Raw genomic sequence first — 19,066 nt, 5'->3', positions numbered from 1 at the left:
TACTCATTTATTTAATAAACATTTGCTAAAACTGCATGATTTTGTTTTCTAATTTATGTACCAGAATTCTATGAGGTAGTTATTATGCCACATTTTACAAATGAAAAACACTGAAGCTTGGAGAGGTTAGGAAATTTGCCAAAGCTGCACAGATATGAAGCTTTGGAGATGAAATTTGAATTCAAGTCTATCTGAGCCCAAATCTCCAACATAATGGTATCCATATAATTAATTAATACTACTAAATTAATTTTAATAACCGAAATTTTACACTTTTAACAATTGTTTACTTTTCTTATGTTAAAAGTTTACCAAATGATACACTAAAAATTAGAATTCTACCAAATACATAAAATATTGATTTAAAATAATTAAAAATACCCTGAATAATATTATTTATTTTTTACATATTTCAAGGTAAAGCAGAAAGAGGTGAAGATAGAAACAAAATGTACTCTTATTCTGTTGTTTATTGAAACTTAACGATTTCTGAAATGTTAGCCAATGTACCAAAATAATAATAATTATTATTTTATTACCCAATAATAATAATTATTTTGGCGGCACATTGGCTACTGTTTCAGAATTCTTTGGGACCAGTCACAGGTACTTTGAACTCCTGCATTCATTCATTTTTGCATTCATTCATAAGGAATTTCATTCATTCCTTAGTTACGCAGTAGTGTTTATTTATACCACTTCTTATGGGCCAGGCTCTCTGATACATACCAAGAACTTCAACTCCTGAGGAACATGAAGTTTTGGCAATAAAGTAAAAAATAAATACAGAATATGAAAAGGATATAAACTAAGAAAGTGTTATAGAAGCACGGAGAAGGAAGAGACTAAAACAAAAGTGGTAATATTTAAGTTCAGTTTTATTCACTTTAAGACCTCATAAGATACCTACTTAAAGATATGGACAGTTGGAAATTCTGATCTGACCACATGGGATTTTAATAAAGGTCAGTCAGTGTTCATTTTTTAATTTTGTTTCCTGTTTTGTTTGTTTGTTTTTCTTGTGTTTGCTTTTCCCTGACATAATCATTTAAGGTGTTCTGGTACTCAACCAAACTGGCAGGCTCCCGTAAAAATACTTGGAGCCAATATATGGCACAGTTCCTCGCTAACAACAGATAGGTACCTTGGATGGTTTGGGTGTATTTGTTTACAGGCAGAGGCTGGAATAATGGAAACTTCTTAACAATACTTTCTAACCTCAGCATCTGAAACCAAAAATATACTAAACTGAGTTAATACATCACTTTTTAGATGTAATTCAGATATTTTTGGAGTTTATAAGTTATGAAGTTACCTCTTTTAGAAAATATGTAGCAAGGAGTGACATAACCATAAGAAGAATAACTAACATTAATATTTATTATGTTTTTAATCTTTACACCTACTTCAGAGGCATTGCTCTATATTAATAATAATGCAAATGTTAAATGTTAAAAATAGATCAGAGAGCAAATTTAAAATATCTGTAGTGCAGACTTTCAAAAAATGAAACAAACAATACTACTGTTAATAACGGTAAAGGGATTTATAATAAGGAGCCAGAATAAAAAGTAATTTGGGGTTGTAGAAAGATGGATGAGACTGTATTTTCAAAATGAAAACCATTTTATGGGCTGGTTTCAAGTGGGACAGAATCTAGATAGATATTGAAGACATTCAAGAAATATAAAGTGACAAATCTGAGGTAATTTATTCTTTTAGGTCTTGGATCACACACCAAAATTAGAAGAGCAGACAACAGTCACAAAGTCTGGGGCAGGAGCGTATGTAAGGTTGTGAGATGATTATAATTTTATAGACGAAATCTGGATTGACCAAAGTTGAAGTTTAATATCAAATAACCTAGGAGATGGTAAATAGGAAGTAGCTGGAGTTAATCAGAGAAGAAAGCCTATTTTTGATATAGATTAAAAGGACCTATATGTGATGCAGAATTACATAAAAACCAATTGATTGATCAATTTTATTTTAACCTAAAGTATCAATAGATACGATGCTCCTCAAGAGAACAATTACCAGGTCCTCATCACTTAAGTGACCTTGAACTATTAATACTTAAAACCAATACCCACAGAACTCTGACCATGACACTATCAAATTTACTGAAAGGTGAAAAATTTTAATTATCTGCTTAATTATCATACACTTAATGACGGCTTCTAAAGAAGTTAGCAAGGTATTTGGCTAGTTGTCTATTTCATGTGTTTGTTAACTTACTCCTTAACAACGTATCCTAAAGTGCCCTAAAAAACACTCGGCCTACTCAGTTGAATAAATCTAGTTTATAACCTTTAAAAACACCTATGTAATAGTTCATATTTGGCATATTTTATTGCCTAGCCCTCAAAAGTTTTTCTTCTTCCAAAAGCTGGCCATAATTAACTTTTAAGATTTATGTTAAGACTCAATAGGCAAAAAATCCTATTTACGTAATACCCCAGTCCCTAGCTCTGAACAGTATCTTTATCTATAGAATGTTTAACTACAATTTGGTAACTATTGTACTGAATAATAATAACAGAAAACAACCCCACTTAAAAGAAAATGGTTTCTGTCTTAACACTCACGACAAGAAGATAATACAATTTGTAGCTTCTAGACAAATCAGATGGATCAAATTTTTAGGGCTTATATTAGCTTTTTAAAAGGCTGTTAAAAGAAGAAAGTATTCTTCTAGGGCTCAGTTGTCTAAATGTAAAGGAAACGAGCTGACCATTTATTTAATGTTACATATCAATCTTCTCTTCCTGGAAGATTTTTTTTCAACTTGATGTTAGTGGTCTAAGATTTAATTAGTAAGATACCTGAGCTACCTTATTTTTCTGGGGACTCGCATCATATTAGTAATTGGTCTTTTCTGACAGGTTTCAGAGGCTTTCATTTTCTTAGTTTTCTGCCTAGGTTGCTATTAAAAATGTTTATGAGGGTATTTAAAGATATGTTATATATATTTCCATAATAATCTTTGTATAAAATATAAATTCTATGATTTTTTTTCACAGATTTGACTTTATACAGCACACTTTTGGTGTTTATAATTTATCATTATCATGCAAATTGGATTAATAGTAGCCAAACTACAAAATCCTATCTGAAAAGAGGATTAGAGGTTTTACCACACCTAACTAAACTGACAAAAAGTTTTTTACATATGGAAATTGGTGGGAGACAAATGTAACTTGCTTTAAGACCATTTTACCCTACAGATCTACTATCTAAGCAATGAGAGTATTAATAGCATTTACTTTTTCAAAGGATGTTGAATCAAAATTGGATTTTCTTCCAGTTTGTGGACACGATCTCTGGAATGTAGTACAGGGAGAATTGAACGTTAAGTCCTTTTAGTTCCTTCCATTAATTTATCCTAGTGCTGCATGTTAATTTTTTTTCTTGAATGCTCAATGTCCTTAATTTTTCTTTCCTAAATGCTTATGATTTAGGAAAATGCTTTTCCAATTGTTGCTTACAAAAAGGGTGAGGTAAAAAAACTACCAAAGTTATAAATTTATGCTTGATGAATTATCCCAGATTTTAAAAAGAGAAAATACAGGAAAAATTAGCAACAGAAATGTAATACAATGAAAATAATATAAAATAAAGCTATATTAAAATATCCTTCAAGAAATCAATTTTATTTCTTTATAATCTTAAGTAAACCAAAAAATTTAAACTTTTAAAAAAACAGTCACAATGTGCATATTATTTCTATTTTTCCTTTGAATAATATGACTATTAGATATCACAAGTGCTATCTGAAAACAGCATATAGATTACAGTCAATATTTATTATTTTTGAGTACTATTTGTTAGAAAAAGGGAGTGGTAAAATGCTTCTGTAATATTACTATCTGGGCTATAGTTATTCCCTCACACAGTTAATTCCTAAAGCTGAAACAATCATTACATTTTGATGTTCATCTGTTTTATTGAACTACCCACAGGGAGATTTATGGGAATGCTATCATGTCAGGGTCACAAGATTAAGTGAACAGTGATGACAGTAAACAAGCCATTTCTCTATATTCCAAAGGGTTCAACTGAGTTACTTAAAATGCCATAAACATAAATAGTCTTTTCTCTCTACCATGTATCCATGACAGCTGACTTCACAACACAGCACTCTAGGGCAATAGTATTTTCCAACTAAACAGGCGACCCTTATTATTGACAAAAGACAGTAAACTACTGTGAACACAAACGTCAAAAAATAATTCACAACCTAATGCATAAAATTTGTGAGCATATAATATAGAGCAATATCACTGTAAATTAATTTACTCATTCCATTTTTAAAGACAAAAATATATATGATATGTAATTGTAAAAAGAGGATATTTATAGAGAAAAATACTATTTAAATTAAAATTCCTAAATGTTTTAACATGTCTTTTTATGATTTTCAAAAAGTCAATGAGTTGAACATATTATTTTTGGGACTGTAGTCATATTTAAGTAAAAATGTCTAATCCAAAAAGCAAGCTTATAAAAGCAATCACATCAAACGAGTCCAGAGGTGTTTTTCTCAACAGTCTAATAAAGTAGCATATTCAACAATTCCAACAAAAATGCCATCTTCCAAGATAGCAGACGTTACTACTTGAAAAATGCTTTCCACAGTTTGGTAAACGTCTACTTTAATTAGCAGTCAAATAAAAGACTGTGGGACTGTGATAATGTCACTTTCACTCCAGGAACTTGTTGCAAATTGTCAAAAATTTTAAACTTTCATTTGTAAGTCAAGAAGTTTCATTAATGCGAAGATCCAAAACACTAATTTTTTTAAAAATTACTGTATTGAGGTCACATTGGTTTATAACATTGTGTAAATTTCAGGTATACATCATTATACTTTGGCTTCTGTATAGACTCCATTGTGTTCACCACCAAAAGTCTAGTTTCCATCTGTCACCATACACATGTGCCCCTTTACCCATTTCACCTTCCCCTTACCCCCTTTCCCTCTACTAACCATCAATCTGTTCTCCTTATCTATGTGTTTTTTTGGTTCCAAAACTCTAGCTTTTATTTTAAAACTAATGACTTCCATGGCTAAGTAGTCTAATACTTATGAGATTTGTTATTTCATATCTGCTTATTGATTTTCTTCATTATCACCATTTATTTGGTTTACTTAATTCCAACCCTACCTATTAAGCATTTTATAAAGTGTCTTACTTCTGAGAGACTTATTAAAATAATCATCCTACTTTCAAAAAAATCTATATATTTTACCGAAAAAAGCAGCAGAAATGATGCTGGCAATCAAATGGGTCACAGAGGTTTCAGCTTGAAACATCCAAATAACAGACATTTTGGTCCTAACTCATACAATCATTATTGATCTATGTCACCTAGTCCTTTCTAATTATTGTTCTTACCTATGTGATCCGCTCTAGAATGATAACAGGGAAAATAATCTGACAGCTTTGAAAGCTCTGCCATCCTGCAGTATATTTTCTCCTCCTATTCATTTGGACCTGCATTATATATATATATTTTTTTTTAAAGAAGATGAACTTTGAGACTTCTTTAAGGCTCTTACTGAATCTGGCAATACCACCTTATTCCTCCCCATTTGGAGTCCTCTACCAGATTCTCAGGCTGTTCCTTTTATTTACTGAAGACTTGGAAGATGCTAATAATCTTCACTTTCATCCCAAATATTGGAATTATCTTGGAAATTGAACATAATGTCACATGCAAGATTCCATCCTTTCAGCTTATTGACCTCCTCATCACTATGACCTTCAACTTCTTTCCACTTAACCACTTTCATGACCACATTCTGGATTTTTCAGTCTTGTATTGCTATATTTTCTGAAATCTTAAATTCAAACATTCTACAACTCCCCATCCTTTCAGCTCACCGGCTCTTGTTTTCTTGACTCCATTATATTCTGCCTATCAATACTCCTCTTTCTCTACTTTCCTTCCTTAACTGTCTTAGACCAAATACACACTCTATCACTTCAACCACTCTCTTACTTGTATCTTAATATCCTTGATCCTTTGGCTTGATGAACCTACCCAGCAAAATACGACCCTGGAAGAATCTATATTCTATCTCTTTTCACTGCTTGGAGAAGACAGCATATACCCTAATGTATTGCTGGGCAGAACCTGTTGAGGGATGATTTGTGCATGTGTGTTGTATGGGGAGAGGGAGGGCTGAAAGAAAGAAGTAAATCAAGGATGTGTCCTAGATGCCCTTTACTAGAAGAATAGGAAAGATGAAATTTGTCAGGGATTGGAAAATATATTTTGGCCATGTCTGAGAAGGTTATCATATGCAAAAACAGTGACTTATTTTCAACTTCCTGGTGGGCATTTCCACTAGAACATGCCACAGGCAAGGCAAACTCAACAATCATTTGCCCACCTATACCAGTTTCTTCAGTGTTTTTCAATTCTAAGAATGACACCACCATTTACCCAGTGAATGATGATAGCAACTTGGGCAACATCCTTGGTTTTTCCCTATCTATTTAATAATCAAGTCATAATGACTCTACCTAATTTTAGATTTATATTTTCTATTAGAGCAGTTAGAATTAGTAACCTCAGTTAGTTAACACACAATGAGCTAAATGTCAAAAGATTCAAATTCCCAAGGAAAAACAAAAAAACTGTTCCATGGTTACAGAACCTTTGGGTCAGAGAGATGGATGTAGAAAGGTTTTGGCCAGGAAATCTAAATGGATCAGAAAAATAAGTAAAAGCCCCACTCCACTCTATGCTAATCCCTCTAAAACAGGAAGGATTTTGATTCTAGGAGACCTGAGGCTACCCTTATCTTCTCAGCAGACATAAGAGGTATTCCTTTTAAAAAATAGCTGAACTATCCTAGAAGAGATGACGGACATAGAGGTTTGAGAGGTGAAGAGATCAAAACATCCACGGCTTAGTTAGTTTATTCCAGAAATAGGAATAAGAAAATAATAATAATACAAGAAGAAGGTCCTTAAAGTAGTGGAGTACATTTACTCCCAATGAAATGGCAGGAACATATCTGGCTGTAACCTCGGTGCCACAGTTCCTCGAAAGAGTATAGAACCTAATGTCTCATTTTCTCAGAAAAACATGTACCTTCAAGCATAAATCAAGCATATCCCTAAAGCCCAGGGAAATAAGAATCCCAGGGCTTTACTTCAGTTAAGATTACTAGAATCTCTGCATAATCCTGGAGCGTGGGGGGCATATTAACAAATGAGATTGAATTTTCCAAAGGCCCCATGGAGGGGTTTCAGAGCAAATTAATTTGGATTTAAATAAATAGCTGAGTACAGTGGTGGCGGTTCATACTCATTATAGAAGACAACAGTGACTGTTTTAAGATAAGAGAAACAGAAGTGGAGCCAGGAAGTAAAAGCTAATATGACTGTTTCAGAATATTCTAAATCCAAAATTTATTTCAAAAGCATATAAGGTTCACTTCGCAGCACTATCTGTTCATGGCTTACTTTATGTTTTAGTGTTTATTTTATATTATTATTTGGTACTTATAATGTTACTTTATGTTAAATTATTATTTTGACTTAATTCTTGATACAGAGAGTATGAGAACTCCTGTTTTAGAAGTGTAGACTATCAGGTTGAAATCCAATAAACAGGTCATCTTCTCATCTGAACCTGTTTTGTTCATTTATATAGCTCTTACGAAGCTACGGCATAGCATTCTATGAAGCTTCACAGCCATTAAAAGAATATGGGCTATGATGCAAATATATTTGATTTCTAAACAGGTTTTTTTGGGTCAACTTAGATCTCACCGTGTTTCCGAGGTGACAATTAGTAGATTGTTTGGTCTAACCCAGTAACTATCAATATACTTGGTAACACAGGTTGTAACAACTGCCTTCATTGAGTGTAGAGCACATTGCTAATTTAAATGTTGACATTTTACTTGAAAATCGCTGGAAAAAAGTTCTTCTTTTCTCCCTGAATACTTCATAATCTTTATTGGAGAATAGTACATTTAGTACATTTACTTTAGGATTTTAAAAACTATATAATTTTTAAAAATACATGTAGTGAGGGGCCAGCCCTATGGCCGAGTGGTTGAGTTCACACACTCCACTTGGGCGGCCCAGGGTTTTGCTGGTTCAGATCTGTTTCATTTGCCTAAGGTTTTGCTTTTTCCAGAGTATCATATAAATGGAATTATACAATATGTATTCTTTTTGAGTCTGGCTTCTTTCATTTAGCAGAATGCATCTGAGATTCATTCAGGTTGTTGCATGTATCAGTAGTCCATTCCTTCTTACTGCTGAGTAGCATTCCATTGTATGGATGTGTCAGAGTTTCTCACCCACTCACCAGCGGAAGAACACCTGGGCTGTTTTTGATTTTTGCCAATTATTAACAGAGCTGCCATAAACATTCATGTACAAGTTTATGTGTGAATGTAAGTTTTCATTTCTCTTGGGGTAAATACCCAGGAGTAGGCCTGCTGTGCCTAATAGTAAGTGTATGTTTAACTGTATAAGGAACTGCCAAACTGCTTTTCAAAGAGGCTGTACCATTTTGTATTTCCACCAGAAGGTATGAGGGCTCCAGCTGCCTCACATCTTTGCCAGCTCTTGTATTGTCAGGTTTTTTTTGTTTAAATTTTAATCATTCAATAGATGAGTAGTGGCATCTGATTGTTGTTTAAATTCGAATTTCCTTACTAGCTAGGGATATTCAGTATCTTCCCACGTGCACATTTGTCATCTGAACACTGTCTGTGGTGAAGTATCTCTTCAAATGTTTCGTTGACTTTTATTGCAATGTTTGTTTTCTTACTGTTAAGTTTCAAAAGTACTTTATACATTCATATATACATATATAGGTATATTTCTATATATACTTGTAAGTCCTTTGTATAATTTTATACTAGAATAAATATATATAGTTATATTTGTATACTCTTGTAAGTCCTTGTAAGATATGTGATTTGCAAATACTTTTTCCCAGTCTGTGGTTTTTCCAGTCTGAGAGAATGTGGCATTCTCTCAACAGTCTCTTTCTCACACAAAAAAAGTTTTTAATCTGATAAAGTCTGCCATGGACTGAATGTTTGTGTGCCCCCGAAATTCATATGTTGAAACCTAATCCCCAAAGAGATAGTATCTGGAGGTGAGGCCTTTGAGAGGTGCTTAGGTCATGAGGGTGGAGCCCTCAGGAACGAGATTAGTGCCATTATAAAGAGATCCCAGAGAGATCTCTCCACTCGTTCACCTTGGGAGGCCACAGCAAGACGACAGCCCTGGAAGTGGGCTCTCACCAGACACTGAATCTCCCAGTGCCTTGATTTAGACTTCCCAGCCTCCAAGACCACGACAAATAAACTTCTGTTGTTTATAAGCCAGCCAGTTGATGGTATTTCTGTTACAGTAGCCTGAACAGACTAAGAGAAAAGTCCACTGTAGGATTATTTTTTATTTTACTGATCAGACTTTTGCTGCTGTATCTAATTCTTTCTCTGACTCAAGCAAGGTCACAAAGACTTTCTCCTATGTTTTCTCCAAGAAATTTTATAGTTTTACATTGTATATTTAAGTCTATGATCCATTTTAAGTTAAATTTTGCATAAGATGTGAGTCATAGGTCAGGGGTCAATTTTCACATATGAATATTCAATTGTTCCAGCACTACTTGATGGAAGGATTATCATTTCGCTAGTAACTGGCCTTTGCTTCTTTGTGGGGGAAAAAACAAAACAAAACAACTCTTCTTGCATTCTCAATTTTCAGGTTCCCCCATTTTTCCCCCCTTCTGCCTGAAGAATGTCCTTCAGCATTTCTTTGAGAATATGTCTGCTAGTGGGGAATTCTCATAGTTTTCCTTCATTTGAGGATATCTTTATTTTGCTTTCATTTCTGGAGGATATTTTTGCTAAATATAGAACTTTGGGTTGACAATTCTTTTGCTGCCCACCATGATTTGTGATGAGAAAGATATAATTATTTGAATTGTTATTACCTTACAGGAAGTGTATTGCTTTCTCCTCTGGCTTCTGCCAAGAGTTTTTTCTTTATCTTTAGTTTTCAGAAGATTGATTATGATGTGTCTGGGTATAGTTTTTATTGAGTTTATCCTGTTTGGGGTCTCTGAATTTCTTGAGTCTCTAACTTGACACCTTTCACTAGATTTGATGTTTTCAGCCATTTTTTCCTTAAATAATTATTCTCTTTCTCCTCTTTTTGTAGGGCTTCGGTGATAGGAATCTTAAACCTTTTGATATTGTCCCACAGGTGCCTGAGGCTCTTTTCATTTTTTCCAATCTGTTTTCTCTCTGTTCTTCAATTGCATAATTTTCATTGACCTATCTTCAAGTTCATTTACGCTTTCCTCTGTCATCTTCATTCTACTACTGTGAGCTTATTAGTGATTTTTAAATTTCAGATATTACATTTTTCATTTTCATTTGGTTCTTTTTTATACTTTCGTTTCTCTGGTGAGATCATCTATTATTCTATTCATTTAAAGAGTATTTACTTACACTTCAGGGAAGATGGTTACAATAGTTGCTTTTAAATCTTTATCTGATAGCTCCAACATCTGGGCCATCTTAGGATTGGTATGTGCTAATTGTCTTTCCTTGAGAAATGGTAAGCTTTTCCTGTTTCTTGGTATATTAAGTAATTTTGGATTGTATCCTGGGCATCTTAAATACTATGTTGTGAGACACTGGATCCTGTCAACCTCCTATGGAGAATGTATGTTTGTTTAGTTTTGTTTTAGCAGTCAATCAAACCCTGTTAGGCTCAGACTATAGTTCTATCTTGCCTTCTGTGGGCAGCATTCCAATGTCCATTTAGTGCAGCTCTTGCAGTTATAAACCTTTAAAAATATTTTCTAAAGCCTCAGATATCTGAGTCTTTTTCATGTTTAAGAAGTACTTTTTATTTCATTATTCCAACTGATAATTTTTATAATTAATCCAATAATCAGTAATTAATTTAATCACTGGAATGACCATGGGGTTTAGGGTTAGAGAGATCTAGATTCAAATCCTGCCCCTACTATTTAGCTATGTAACACTGGGCAAGCTATTTGAGTCTTATCTGCAAAATGGGAAAAAAATACCTGCCTTACAGCACTGCTAGAATGAAAATGAGACATTAGATGTGAACTATCGGCAGAGTCACTGCCAACACACGGGCGCACTCAATAAACCTGCGCTTCTACCAACATCTCATCAGGAAACAAAATCTCAGTAGTTATGTTTATAGGGAAATGCATTGGAAATAAGAACTGGGACCGTGTGTGTGTGCGCGCACGAGCACGAGTGCGTGCATGTATTTTTTTACTCAAGGGCCTATTACAATCTCTTGATTTTGATTTAGGTTGTTTTGACTTATATAATTTTTTCCTTTTTTCCAATTTTATTGACATATAATTGATGTTTAAGGTATACAGCATAATGATTTGAGTTACATATATTGTAAAATGACTATCAGAATAAGTTTAGTTGACATTCATCATCTCATTAGATACAACAAAATGAAAGAAAAAAAACGGTTTTTTCCCTTGTGATGAGAACTCTTAGCATGTACTCTCTTAACTTTCATACATACCATACAGCAGCGTTAACTACAGTCATTGTGTTGTACATTACATTCTTAGTACTTTTTTTATCTTATAACTGGAAGTTTGTACCTTTTGACCACCTTCCTCCAATCCGCCTCTCCCCATCCACTCTGGTAACCAAAAATTTGATCTCTTTTTCTATGAGTTTGGTTTTTACTTTTTTTTGGTTCCATATATAAGTGAGATCATACAGTATTTGTCTTTCTCTGTCTGACTTATTTCACTTAGCATAATGTGAGGCCCATCCATGTTGTCACAAATGGCAGAATTTCCTTGTTTTTTATGGCTGGAAAATATTCCATCATGTATATATACACCACAATTTCTTTATCCATTCATTCGTTGATAGACACTTAGGTGGTTTCTATGTCTTGGCTATTGTTAATAATGCTGTCATGAACACAAGAGTGCAGATATTTCTTCGACATAGTGTTTTTGTTTCCTTTGGATATATTCCCAGAAGTGGAACTGCTGGATCATAAGGTATTTCTATTTTTAATTTTTTGAGAAACCTCCATACTGTTTTCCATAGTGGCTGCACCAATTTACAATCCCACCAACAGTGTACAAGAGTTCCCTTTCTCCATATCCTTGCCAGCATTTCTCTCTTGTCTTTTTGATGATAGCCATTTTAACAGGCACGAGGTCTATCTCATTGTGGTTTTGATTTGCATTTCCCTGACGATTACTGACGTTTAGCACTGTTTCATGCACCAGTTGGCCATTCTATGTATTTCCTTTGGAAAAATGTCTATTCAGGGCCTTCACTCATTTTTTAATTTGGCTTATGTAGTTTAAGGAATAGGAAATACGACCCAAAAAGATAAAAGAAATAAATAAAAACTGTTTGTGTATATGAAGTACTACTTTACAGCATTATTCTTCAATATACATTTTAAAGAAGCTCTCAAATTCTAGTTTTTTCCAGGCCATAAATACAGATTAACAATATTAATTCAGAAGTTAAAATATGTTAGAGCCAGCAGCACCATTGAGTCAAAAGATAAAAGCAAAAGGAATTTTATGCTAAAATTAAACCTTTGTGTGTGTGTGTGTGTGTGTGTGTGTGTGTAAAACAGCAAAGAGAACACTGTAGGGATGAAATTCCTTTAAATTTAACATGTATTTGATAACAGGGATGCAAATATAAGTATTATTCAGTCCCTCCACTTAGAAAGCTACAAGTCTATTGGAAGAGTCAGGCATGTTCACAGAACTATAAAACATTATGTAATATATCATAGATAATTGCAATACAGATAATAATAACAAAATATGAGGAGGGAGAGTTAGAAAAGATAGAGAAAGCCAGGGAATGCTTTAGAAAGGGTGACTGAACTCAGCTATAAATAGGATAACCATACTTCCCTATTTCTTCCCGTGTATGTCTTCATAAAGCAGCCAGATTGACCTTTTTAAACATAAATCAGGTCATGTTACTCTTCTGCTCAAAACTCCTCACTGCTTTTCACGCCACTCAGGATAAAGTCACAAATCCTTAACATGATCTACAAGACTTTCATTCCTCTGGTCACATGTTACTCTCCAGCCTCATCTCAAGCCACTACCCCATTCCTCACTAAGCTCCAGACATACTAGCCTCTCTTCTCTTCATTTTATTATTTCTAGGCTCTGAATGTTTGTAGTATTTCTCTCTTGAATGTTTAATGTTTTACACCCCACCTTTTGCTGACAAGCCCTGCTCATCCCTTCAGTACTTAGCTTAAACAGAGTTTCTTCAAAGTCTTTCCTGACTATCTAATCTAAAACGAAGATCCCCTGTTATACTTTCTCCTTCAAAGAACCTTGTATTTTTCTTTCCAAGTATTTATCAAAGTTGCATTGACATCTTTTATCTCTATAATTACTGTTTAATATCAGTCTCTTCTCCTAGACAATAAACTATGTGAGAGCAGGGAGCAAGTCTGTTTTGCTCACCACCTTGCTAGCACAAACAGGAACTCAGAGGTATCTGTCATTATATGAGTAAAAATCAATTAAGTGTAACTACATATTTCAAGGTAGATGATGATTAAGTGGCATGGGAAATTACTTTAAAAAGGCTCTTTGGAAGGAGAAGAACATAGGTGGAAGACTGACACTTTTTGACTTGAAGTTACTATAAAACTACAGTATCCAAGACAGAATGGTATTTGCAGAAGAATACACAAATAGATCAATGGAACAGAAGAGAGAGCCAAGAAACAGACCCCCATGATTATAGTCAATTGATCATTGACAAAAGAGCAAAGCCAATAGAATGGAGCAAAGACAGTCTTTTCAACAAATGCTGCTGGAACAACTGGACATCCACGTGCAAAAAAATCAATCTAGACACAAACTTTACATCCTTCACAAAAATTAACTAAAATGGATCCTAGACCTAATTGTAAAATGCAAAAGTATAAAATTCCTAGAACATAGGAGAAAACCTTGTGACCTTGGGGTTGGTGATAGCTTTTTAGGTACAACAACATCAAAGATATTATTCATAAAGGAAATAATAGATAAGCTGGATTTAATTAAAACTAAAAACTCCTGCTCTATGAAAGACATTGTCAAGAGAATGAAAAGACAAGCCACAGACTGGGAGAAAATATTTGCAAAAGACATCTGATAAAGGACTATTATCTACAAAAAAAAAAAAACAAAAAAAAAAACCTCCTAAAATTCAACAAAAAGAAAACAAAAAACCTGGTTAAAAAATGGGACAAAGACCTTAACAGACCCCTCAGCAAAGAAGATATACAGATGGAAAATAAGCATAGGAAAAGATGCTCCACATCATATGCCGTCAGGGAAATGCAAATTAAAACAACATGAGATACCACCATATACCTATTAGAATACCCAAAATCTGGTACACTGACAACACCAAATGCTGGCAAGGATATGGAACAACAGGAACTCTCATTCATTGCTAGTGGGAATGCAAAATGGTACAGCCACTTTGAAGACAGTTTGGTGGTTTCTTATAAAACTAAACATAATCTTACCATACAATCCAGCAGTTGTGCTCCTTGGTATCTACCAAAAGGAGTTGAAAACTTATGTCTACACAAAAACCTGCACAACGATGTTTATAGCAGCTTTATTCATAGTTGCCAAAACTTGAAGCAATCAAGATGTCCTTCAGGAGGTGAATGGTTAAATAAATTGTGGTACATCCACACAACCGAATATTATGCAATGCTAAAAGCAAATGAGCTATCAAGACATGAAGGAAAAACTGCATATTACTAAGTGAAAAAAAGCCAATGTGAAAAGGCTACTTATTATATGCTTCCAATTAGATGACATTCTGGAAAAGGCAAAACTATGGAGACAATAAAAATGTCAGTGGTTTCCAGGGGTAGTGGTGAGGGGAGAGATAAACAGGTGGAGCAGAGAGGATTTTTAGGGCAGTGAAAATACTCTGTTTGATATTATAATGATGGATATATGTCATTATACAATTGTCCAAAACCACAGAATACACAAGATTTAGAGTAAACCATGAGGTAGACTATAGACTTTGAGTGATTATGATGTGTTGACGTAGGTTCATCCTTGGTAGAAAAACGTACCATTCTGGTGAGTGATGTTGACAATGGGGAAGGCTATGCACGTGTGTGGGGATGGGGTACATGGGAAATCTTCGTACCTTGGTCTTAATTTTGTTGTAAACCTAAATTGCTCTAAAAAAATAAAGTCTTTAATAAAAAGGGCTCTTTTCAAAGAGCAGACTAACAGAAAAAGAAAAGGGGCTAATAAATTAATACGAGACATCTACTATGGCTCAGACATCAGGTTAAGCATTTTGAACATAATATTTCATTTTACTATTAAAATAACCCAATGAAGTAGGAATTATTTATCCTCTTTTCCGGATTAGCTTGAGTTTTGGTTTCATGCAAGGATAAGTACTTTTTGTCATTTAACGAAATTATTTCATTTAAAATATAAAATTGTCCCAGATAATAGACTAATTTATTGTTCCATTCCACCATCAGTATCACTGTAAACAAGGGTTTATACCAAGTATTCATTTATTAATTTACTCAACAAATATTTATGTAGCACCTGCTATGTGTCAGGTGTTATTCTAGGTGTGAGAGATACCATTGTGGGCAAAAATGCTAAAAATCTCTTCCATCATTGAGTTTGCATTCTAATGGGAAATGAAACAATAAAACTGATAAATAAGTAATATATACTATATATTAGATAGAAGTAAATGTTGAAAAGGGAAAAATAAAGTGGAGAAATACAATATAAAATACTTGGGGGAAGAAGTAGATTTTAGATAGAGTGGCCACAGAAGGTTTTTTTGAGAAAGTACCATTTGAATTAAACCCTGAAGAAAGTGGGAGAGGTAGCCACACAGATTTTTTGGGAGAAAGCATTCTAAGTACAGTAAGCACGTCCTGCAAGCTTGAAGAATAGCAGGAAGTCACAATAACTGGGACAAGAACTAGGGGAGAACAGGAGGAGAGGAGGTCAAAGAGTTAACAAAGGCTGGATCATGTACCTTCTCACCCACGGCCGACTCCACTGCAGCCATGTGGCCTCTGCCCATTTGTGAACAGGCCAAGCACCTCCGTCTTTTGCATGTTGTTCCCTCTGCTTGAAATGCTCAGAGGGTTTTTTGCTCCAGTGATTCCTCATCAAAGTGGACTTATCTGACTATTCTATCAAAAATAACACCCTTCTTTATCCTTGTAGGTCATTGCAGGGTTTTTTCTTTCAATGACATGGGAAGGCTCTGGAGCAGCACTGTCCAATAGAACTTTGTGCAATGATGGAAATGTTCTGTACTGTCTACCATGGGGGCCACCAGCCACATGTGGCTACTGAGTACTTGAAATGTTGATAATGGAGCTGAGGCACTGAATTTTTAATTAAATTTGAATAGCCACATGTGACTAGTGGTTACCGTCTTGCACAGTACAGCTTTGGAGGTTTCTGAGGAGAGGAGCAAAAGGATCTACATTTTCAGAAGACTCACCCAGGCTGTGGTGTTGAGAATCAACTTCAGGAGGATAAGAGCAGAAGCATGAATTCTATTGAAAATGCAGTTTCAGTAAGTCAAGCAAGAAATGATGGTGCCTTGCATCAAGGCGATATCAGAGGAAATGGTGAGACGTAGTTAAATTCTCGATATATTTTGCAGTAGAGTCGATATGATTTGATGAAGAGCTCTATGTTGGATATGTTAGGAGTCATTAGATAAGAGCAACATTTACGGCCTAGACAACTTTAGGAATGGTGTTGCCCTTGACTGAGATAGAGATGGTTTGGGAGAAAATCTCAGGAGCTCAGTTTTATCATCTGAAGTGGGAGATGACTATCAGACATCCAAGCGGAAGATGCCAAGTAGGCAGATGGATATATAGGTCTGGAGATAAGTGACAGATTTGGACAAGAAATAATAAATTTGGGAGTTATTGAAATATTGGTAGCATTTTATGCCATGAGATTAGACAAAATTGCCTTGAGAGTAAATAAGACAAAAAAGAGAAGTAGTAAAATGACTGAGCCTTATTAATTAATGAAATACTAAGGAATATTTCAGACAACAAAACCTACCCTTAAAGATTTACAGTTCAGTGATCCAGTCAGGAAAGGATGATAACAGAAAGAGGGTATGTTTTTTAGTTAGTCAGCACTAGGAATTAATGTGGAGGAAAGGACAGAAAACACTTGTTCTTCTGAGGGCTCCTGCCGCCAGTCTATCTGTCACTCTCATGAGACATCATAAAGGGTAAGCTGAGCAGAGCATGCATTTGACACTTTACCATATGACTCCCACTATGGAGGTCATTATCCATTAGCTATATTCTAATTATATGATGAAATAATTAAAACCCAAACCATGTACAGCTTTATACATTTAAGGCAATATCCTGAATCACATCAGCTGAATTATGTTATAGTCCTAACTGTATATAACTAAGTAGATAAATTCAATTCGGATGACACAAAAAGAGAGACAAGGTCTATAGCCGAGCAAAATGCTCATATTATTGCTATTCTGCATGATGGTTAAATTTTACGTGTCAAATTGGCTAGGCTAAGGTGGTTAGTCGTTTGGTCAAATGCTCGTCTCCATGTTGCTGTGAAGGTATTTGTAGATGTGATTAACATCTACAATCAGTTGACTTTAAGTAAAGGATATTACCTTCTATAATGTGGGTGGGCCTCATCCAATCAGTTGGAGGCCCTAAAAGAAAAGACTTGAGGTTTCCTGGAGAAGGAATTCTGAGTCAAGACTGTAATAGAAATCCTACCTTAGTCTCCAGCCTACCAGCCTGTCCTACAGATTTGAGACTTGCCGGTCCCCACAATCAAGTGAGTCAATTCTTTAAAATAAATCTGTATCTATATCTATGTTTCACATATATCCGATTGGTGGTGTTTCTGTGTTTCTCTGGAGAACCCTGACTGAAACACTCTGCCTCTATTTGTACAAGCTGTGTGATGTGATGTAAGTTTTACTTAACCTCTGAAAGCTCCAGTTTCCTCAATGCAATAGGGAGAATCGTTTAGTATCAACCTTAATAGACATGTTATGTTCTGAAGGTTAAACAAAATAATCCATGAGAAGTTCTTAGTATGATGCCTGGCACACAATAAACATTCAATAAATGTTAGATTTTGCTATTATTATAAGAAGTAAATATTGGTGTTGACTATTTTTAAAGTCATGTTATAACATTTTACCTTAAATGTAAAAAATAAAATGTTTTCTTAAATCTATCATATACTTGTAATACCAGGACAGATGGTCAAACACTATCCTGGTCATATTCTAGATGCTTCTTCCTAACTAACAGAATCGTTTCTCCCAGAATTCTTCTCAGTAGTGTCCTGTCCACAGTTAACCAACCCCTAAACTGCCATACTGAGACTTAAGAAAAACATTTAATGAGACAAAATAAAACAAAGATATAAAAATGAAGAACATTAGCAATGCAAATATAGTGACCTGCTTCACTACTATTTTTCTAGAAAACTTCATGGTGCAGAAGAAAAAATATAAAACAATTTTATGCACATAAAATTTTAGGAAGGAGAACATTTATGATTCATAAACAAGCAGTTTTGGTTTTTCTTGTATAATATCATAAATGCCCTAATTTGAGATGAAAAACCTTCCTAAGAAAGACTGACTAGAAAAATATTAAAGAAAATTTTTAAAAAGACTGCATTACCCTCTTCATAGTAAATGCTTATTTTTACTTGTGTATAAGAAAAATTAGGAATTATATAAATTTAATAAATAGAAAGAGCTGACTCTGAAAGATAAAAAAAAGAGCCACTTTCTATAACTAACACACACATCACATATGATAGTAATCTAAAACATTTGTCAAACAAATTTTGTAATATGTTACATATTATTATAAATTAGAAATAACTTCCATTGGAAGTTCCATAAACTTCCATTGAATTTTCCAAGTAATTAAAAAATTTATAGCCATTTTTTCAC

General features: G+C 34.2%; 1 protein-coding gene across 9 annotated transcripts in view; it reads right to left on the bottom strand.

Moving 5' to 3' along the window:
• Positions 1-19,066, bottom strand: part of NBEA (neurobeachin) — a 680,233-nt gene that overhangs the window by 269,841 nt on the left and 391,326 nt on the right. The window lies entirely within an intron of this gene.

The sequence above is a fragment of the Equus asinus genome, chromosome 11 (genome assembly GCF_041296235.1).
Source record: "Equus asinus isolate D_3611 breed Donkey chromosome 11, EquAss-T2T_v2, whole genome shotgun sequence".
In the NCBI taxonomy this organism is placed as follows: domain Eukaryota; kingdom Metazoa; phylum Chordata; class Mammalia; order Perissodactyla; family Equidae; genus Equus; species Equus asinus.
The sequence above is the reverse complement of the archived record's forward strand: the minus strand, read 5'-3'. Positions and strand labels throughout refer to the sequence as shown.